General features: G+C 39.6%; 1 pseudogene; it reads right to left on the bottom strand.

The window, feature by feature from the left end:
* Positions 1-272: 272 nt before the first annotated feature.
* Positions 273-2,582, bottom strand: LOC148545240 (uncharacterized; annotated as a pseudogene).
* Positions 2,583-7,439: the final 4,857 nt, after the last annotated feature.

Here is a 7,439-nt window from a genome sequence, read left to right as displayed (position 1 = left end):
AACACCAAACTTAGTGTTTGGTCATATGCTAGGCATAATATGTGAAAATGTTTGTAACACTGGTTTGGTGTGCTTGAAGGCACACCAAACTTTAGAAGTCTTAGCATATGAAAAAAAAAATTTGCATGCATTCATTGAGTTCGTCCATGAAAACAAACTTCATGCTCAGATGATCATAGCTTATTGAATTTAGAATGACATAAATCTTAAATCATGGGTTGCCTCCCATGGAGCGCTCTTTTATTGTCACTAGCTTGACATTGGGGCTTTCTTTATGGTGGTTGAGGATTGTAGTGCCTCAACTTGTCTCCCCTGACTGTGATCCTCCTCTTTGTTCTCTGGTGTTCAATTTCATCATGTTCCAACGAGAGTATGTTGCTAACATTGTAATAGTCATCAGTCTGTCGGCTTGCTCCCAGTTGTTGGTATATCAATTGCACTTTGTCACCTTTGGAAAGCCCCTCTGTTGGAATCTTCCTGTTCTTCCAACCCCTTTTTGTTTTGTTTCTGCGTTTCATCCTTTCTTTTGTTGACCTTTCTTTTCTGGCCGTAGGCTTACCTTGGGGATCTTTCATTCTTTCAGTGGCTAATACTCCAATATTCTCTTGGACTTCTTCATCAGTTTGCACAATCTTTTGTCTTGGGATGTTGTTGTGAATCGCCTTGTTGCTTTCTTCCTTTAACTGTGATTCTTCCTTGTCAAGTTCCATATAGTTTTTCTTCTCATTACCAAAATGTGCTTCTGGTAACACCTTCAGAGTGACACTCTTATCATGCATTCTGAGAGTTAATTCTCCTTCCTCTATGTCTATGATAGCTCTAGCAATGGCCAAGAATGGCCTTCCCAGAATAATAGAGTCACCATCATCCCCATCTAAATCCAGAACCACAAAATCTGCAGGGTATATGAAATTGTCCACCTTGACCAGAAGGTTTTCAATCATACCCCTGGGGTATACTGTTGACTTATCTACTAGCTCTAGAGATATCTGTACTGGTTTAACTTCTTCTATATGCAACTTTTTTACCAAGGATGATGGTATTAACTTGATACTTGCTCCTAGATCGCACATTGCTTTAGTGATGGTTAATTCCCCAATGGTGCAAGGTAGCAAAAAGCTCCCTGGGTCCTCAAGCTTAGGAGGAAGTCCTTTTTGAATCAAGGCTCTGCATTCCTCAGTAAGCAGTATAGTTCCTTTCTCATCCCAACTTCTTTTCTTGTTGATAAGCTCCTTCAAAAACTTGGCATACAGAGGCATTTGCTCAAGTGCTTCAGCAAAAGGAATATTGATTTCCAGCTTTTTGAAAGTCTCAAGGAACTTGTGAAAATGCTGGTCCTTGGTTTCTTTGTTGAACCTCTGGGGATATGGCAGTGGAGGTGTGATGCTTTTTCCTATTTGCTACTGTCCCTGAGTCACTTCTGTTGAACCGTGTGTCTGGTTGTCTTTTTCTTTGAGTTTCTCAATTCTCTTGTTTGGCATCACAACTGGATCCTTGGCTTTATCTGCCTTTGTTTGCTCCTCATCTTCTATTGCACTTTTGCTGCTCTCTGCTTGCTTCTTTGTAGTGTCATTATTGCTCATCAATGTTCTCCCACTCCTTAATTGTATCGCCTTGCATTCTTCCTTAGGATTTGGAATTGTGTCACTCGGCAGAGAGCTTGAGGGTCTCTCAAGAGAAATCTGCTTGGAGATTTGCCCCATCTGTCTCTCTAGGCTCTTCAGGGATGCTTCATGATTCTTGGTTGTTATTTCCTGGTGTTTCAACATTTTGTCTATCACGGCCTCCAAGTTAGTGATTCTTTGGGCTTCAGGTGATACTTGAGGTGGGTTATGAGATGTGGGTGGTGGATGGTAGGCATTTTGGTTGGTGGGTTGGTTATTATTTTGGTACTGGTTGGGGTTGGGGTAGTTGTTTTGAGGTTTTCTGTAGGGGTTTTGGTTAGTTTGCTGCTGGTTGTGGTTTTGGTTGCTTCTTGGGTTGTTTTGGTTTGAGTTCCTCTGCCATGGTTGTTGGTTTTGAGTATGATTATCTCCCCATTTGAGGTTTGGGTGGTTCTTCCAGGATGGATTGTATGTATCACCATACACTTCATTTGGTCCTTGGTTGTGCATATACTGTACTTGCTCTTGTTGTTGTTCTTCTTGAGTTTCCTCATTCTGTCCTCATGTGGTTGATGGTTGGCTAGTGTTAACTGCTGCAACTTGGAGACTATCAATCCTCTTGGCCATTTGTTCAAATTGTTATTGAATTTGCTGCTGCATCATCTTGTTTTGAGCCAAGATTGAGTCCACTCCTTCTAGCTCCATTACTCCTCTTCTTTGTGATGGTTGGCGGTTTCTTTGATGAGCAAAGAAATATTAGTTGTTAGCCACCATATCAATGAGATTTTGAGCTTCCTCTACAGTTTTCATGAGTTGCAAGGAACCTCTAGCTGAATGATCCAAAGCTTCTTGAGATTTCAATGTTAAGCCCTCATAGAAATTCTGCAGCTTATCCCACTCAGTGAACATTTCAGGAGGACATTTCCTGATTAGAGCCTTGTATCTCTCCCATGCCTCATGGATGGGTTCAGCCTCCATTTGTGTAAATGTTTGTACCTCAGTCTTCAACCTTATGATCCTTTGAGGTGGGTAAAATTTGGCAAGGAACTTGGTTACCAAATCATCCCAATTGTTGATGCTGTCTCTTGGAAAGGATTCCAACCATTGAGTGGCCTTGTCTCTGAGAGAAAATGGGAATAGCAATAGCTTGTAGCTGTCAGGAGGCACACCATTAGTTTTAACAGTGTTACAAATCCTCAAGAAGGTGGATAAGTGTTGGTTCGGATCTTCAAGTGGTCCTCCACCAAAAGAGCAATTGTTTTGAACCAAAGTGATGAGTTGTGGCTTTAGTTCAAAATTGTTTGCATTGACATTTGGAGTTAAGATGCTACTTCCACAATGTCTAGGATTTGCAAAAGTATAGGAAGCTAAAACTCTCCTCTGGGGTGGATTGTTATTGTTGTTGTCTGCTCCACCTGGTGGATAGGTTGAATGTTCCTCCATATCTTAGAATTCTTCTTCCGATTCCTCTTCTCCAACAATATTTTTCCCTCTTTCAGCTCTTCTTAACCTTCTAAGAGTTCTTTCGTCTTGTTCATGAAAGATGGGTGTATTTCTTCTTGTACCTGACATACAAGCAGAACATAAGAAACACACAAACCAGTGACTCTTCAATCTACTGCTAGAATGAAGTTTTAGTTAGCTTAAGCAAAAATTCAAACAGTTAGTGGGTTAATTGAAAATTAAAGGAACAGAAAATAAAAATGCTAGATCTAGATCACCACCTCACTTAATCATTGTCAATCTATTCAATCTCCGGCAACGGCGCCAAAAACTTGATGTGTGGAAAACGATCCAACACAAAACTAACCGGCAAGTGCACCGGGTCGCATCAAGTAATAATAACTCACGGGAGTGAGGTCGATCCCACAGGGATTGAAGGATTGAGCAATTTTAGTTTAGTGGTTGATTTAGTCAAGCGAATCAAGATTTGGTTGAGAGATTTGTGATTTGCAGAATTTAAATTGCATAGAAAGTAAAGGAAATGGGTGAATTGCATGAAATTAAAGAGAACTGGAATTTAAAATGCTGAATCTTAAAGAGCAAGAAATTAAATGGCAGAAACTTAGAACGCAAGAAATGTAAATTGCAGAATCTTAAAGTGCAAGAAATGTAAATGGCTTGAATTGTAAAGGGAATTGGGAGTTGGATTTGCAGAAATTAAACAAGGAAAATTAAATTGCAACAAACAGAGAAGCAAAGGATGTCTTGAATCGAACCGGATCTTAAACAGAAAAGTAAATGAGCATGAAAAGCAGTAAACAGAGGATGTAAAATTGGAATTTAGATCTCAGGACCCAAGAGACTAGAAAACCAAGTCTAGATCTCAATGCCTTCCTAGATCCAACAAGAACAATTGCAAAGAAATTAAAGAAGTGTAAAGTGCAGAAAGAGTAGAAACAGAAGCAATTAATAGAAATGGAAATTCAATTGTGTAGTAAAATGAAATAGAGAGATCTTAGGATGAGAATGAAACAGAATTCCTTCAATTCTCCAACCCAAGATCCAAGACGATTGTAACTGAAATTGAAAGCAAGAAAACTAAGAGGAATGGAATTCAATTCTCCTTCCCCGAGACTTAGAAATTAAAATTTACTCCACACCAAAAGCTCTCCGAAAACTCTCTATGAAAACTAAAAGGAAAAGCTCTCTGAAAACTTAAATTCTAATCTATTTATACACTTTCTTCAAATGGTCTTCAAGCCTTCAATTGGGCCCTTGCTCTTGATGGAATTGGGTTGATGGAGGCCTTGGTTGATTACTCTTGGAGTTTGGAGAAGAACCGAATTGAACCGGGTTTGAAATCATGAAAGCTTGAGTAAAAGTTGGAGTAAAAGTTGGAGGCTAACTTTTACTCCAACTTTTCACATCAGCACCCTTCTTTGCTGATACCAACGTTGGGGCAAAAGTTAGGGGTCTAACTTTTGCTCCAACGTTGGCCCCCCCTTGCATACTCATGGCGCCAACGTTAGCCAAAAAGTTAGGGGCTAACGTTGGCGCAAACTTTTGCTCTCCAGGGTGTGTTTTGTGATGCCAAAAGTTAGCCAAAAAGTTTGAGGCTAACTTTTGCTCCAACTTTTGCCCAAAATTTAGCCAAAAAGTTTGAGTCTAACTTTTGGTCCAGCTTTTTGCTTCCTGGTTCATTTTCAATTAATCCAAAAGTTTGAGCTAAAGTTTGAGGCAAACTTTTGCTCAAACTTTTTGTCCTCTCTTCCTCCTAACCATTCCTTCTTGCTTCAACCTTTCTCCAAGCTTTCTTCACCTATCATTAATCAACCAAACACATCAAAGCTATGCTCAAAATCTTGAGATATTCATTCTTTCATAATACGTGACAATTATAGCATAAAACCTCATGAAATTGCATTAATTCACACATGGTTGATTAAATCAAAGGAAACATGAAAATCTACCCAATTGGCTTGCTTATGGCTCAAGAAAGTGCATAATTCAATTGAAAACAAAAGAAAAAGGCTAGTGAAACTAGGCTAAGATGACTTGTTATCACGTACGCGTCACTGCCATTTCGCGCTAGGCACGTGTCCGCGTCGTCCACGCGTACGCGTCACTGCCATTTCGCGCTACGCACGTATCCGCGTCTTCCACATGTACGCGTCGCTGCCTTTTTCTTCAAAACTCCATTTTTGTGCTTTCCTTCCATTTTTGTATGTTTTCTTTCTGTCCTCTAAGCTATTCCTGCCCTATGAAGCCTGAAAATACTTAACTCACAAATCACGGCATCAAATGGTAATAAAGGATAATTAAAATTAATATTTTTAAAGCATAGGAAACATGTTTCGACATATATCATAAAATAAGGAAGAAATAGTAAAACCATGCAATTCATATGAATAAGTGGTTGAAGAATTGATAAAAACACTCAATTGAGCACAAGATGAATCATAAAATAGGGGTTTATCACTTTGGCGTGCCATGCCCAGCTTGGCGTGCCACGCCCCTTTTGTGGCCTTCAACCTTGCTCTCTGGAAACTTACACTGGCGTGCCATGCCCAGCTCTTGGCGTGCCACGCCCATGTAAAGGCTTTGGGTGTCCTCTTTTGAAAAACTATGCTGGTGTGCCACGCCCATGAAAAATTTTCAAACATGCTTCTCTGGAAATCATAACTGGCGTGCCACGCCCAGTTTCTGGCGTGCCATGCCCATATAGAGGACTTGAGGATCCTTTCTGGAATTCAATACTGGCATGCCACGCCCAGCTCCTGGTGTGCCACACCCATTCATTTTTGTGGCATTTGTTCCACGTGGCACGCCAGTTTCACACGCCCAGCTTGTTTTATTGTTTTCTTCCCATTTTGTTTCTCTTTTCCACTTGAAATTCAGCATAACCCCATTTCAAAGCAATGTACCATAATATTCATCATTTAACTCATGAATTGCAATGATTAAATGAGATTATGCTCTTTTATGGTCCTTTTTATGCAAGAAAAAAGGATAAATGATGCAAGTCATCACAACACCAAACTTAAGCGTTGCTTGACCCAAGCAAATCAATGTGAGTAGTTCTTAAATAAATTAAGACTTGACCTTGAATGGATGCAAAACATTACTATGGATGAGGTTAAGTGTTTAACACATGAATATTTTGTTTCAATGTCACAAGGAACTTCTAGATCCTTGAAGGTTCTTCCATGTATAAGCTTCAGGGGCCCTTTTTATTGATTGTCACCTTGAAGTAGCAAGAGTTATTTCATTCTCTTTTGGTTGTTCTTTCCTTTTCACTTTTTCTTTTTCATTGACCACGACTTTAAATGTTTTGTCTCAAGACAACCCTTTCGGTAGGCTTTCAATTAGCACTCCCAAACCAGTTGGCTTTAGGGTACTAGGTGTTGAAACACCCCTAAGAATTTACTTACCTAGGTCTCTTCTTGACACATCTTCACCACAAGCATATACTAGGTTTTCTAACTCTTTTGAGCTATTTCGTGTTTCTTTCCATCCTAGTAGTTGATGCTCAGAGCCTTGGGTCTTTATTGCTTACTACTTCTTGGTTCTATGGATAGTCAAGAAGCACCCTTTTGCCTCTACTTGTCATACCTTTCAAGCCTAGTTGATTCAGTTCATTCAATGTTCTACACTTAGTTTCTTATCTCTTAGTTTTTGAACAGTCTCACTTGGTCTTAGTCTCTTTTGCTCTCGTTTTTGTAACAACTCACAACAACTCTTATAGAAACAAACTATGCTTTTATTGATGTTGATGAAACTTGAACTAACATTGCAGTTTCTTTCTTGTAATTCAAAGGACTCATAAAAGACTTCAGGACATAAGACTAAGCATTAAAACATAAACTATCCTAACACTGTAACTTATTATTAAGCAGAAATTAAAACATAAAGAAACTAAACAGAAATTCAGTAATTTGAGAGTGTCAACCATGGAACTCAACAACCTTGAGCAGCTTTAGTTCATTGGCCCTTTTCCTTTGTCTTTCTTTTTGGAAGGGGAGGAGTCATCACCATCCTTCTTGGAGAATTCTTCTTGTGCCTTTTTATTCTTGGGCTTCCAAAATCCTAGCCTCCTCATGTAATTTCTTTCATCTTCCTTGTGCTTGGCCAGAATTTCCTTTTGTCTTGCACTCAACTCCTCCATTCCTTGCATGAATGTTGGGTATCCAAGGTTTAAGGCAGCCACAGCATTACACAAGTGATTCAGCTTCGCTTTTGTGTAGATATCATATTGCCTCCTTGAAATAGTTCTGGCATCATAAAGATTCCTGAACTCAGCAAGGTTCCTCTGCTGCCATTTATTTTGCTCCACTATCTTGTTGAGTACGCTTTGCATCTCTCCCCAGTCGAACTGTTCTTGCTGCACCTTCC

The sequence above is a fragment of the Arachis ipaensis genome, chromosome B9, assembly GCF_059453495.1.
Source record: "Arachis ipaensis isolate K30076 ecotype BB chromosome B9, ASM5945349v1, whole genome shotgun sequence".
Lineage (NCBI taxonomy): Eukaryota > Viridiplantae > Streptophyta > Magnoliopsida > Fabales > Fabaceae > Arachis > Arachis ipaensis.
This window is presented reverse-complemented; position numbering and strand designations above follow the sequence as displayed.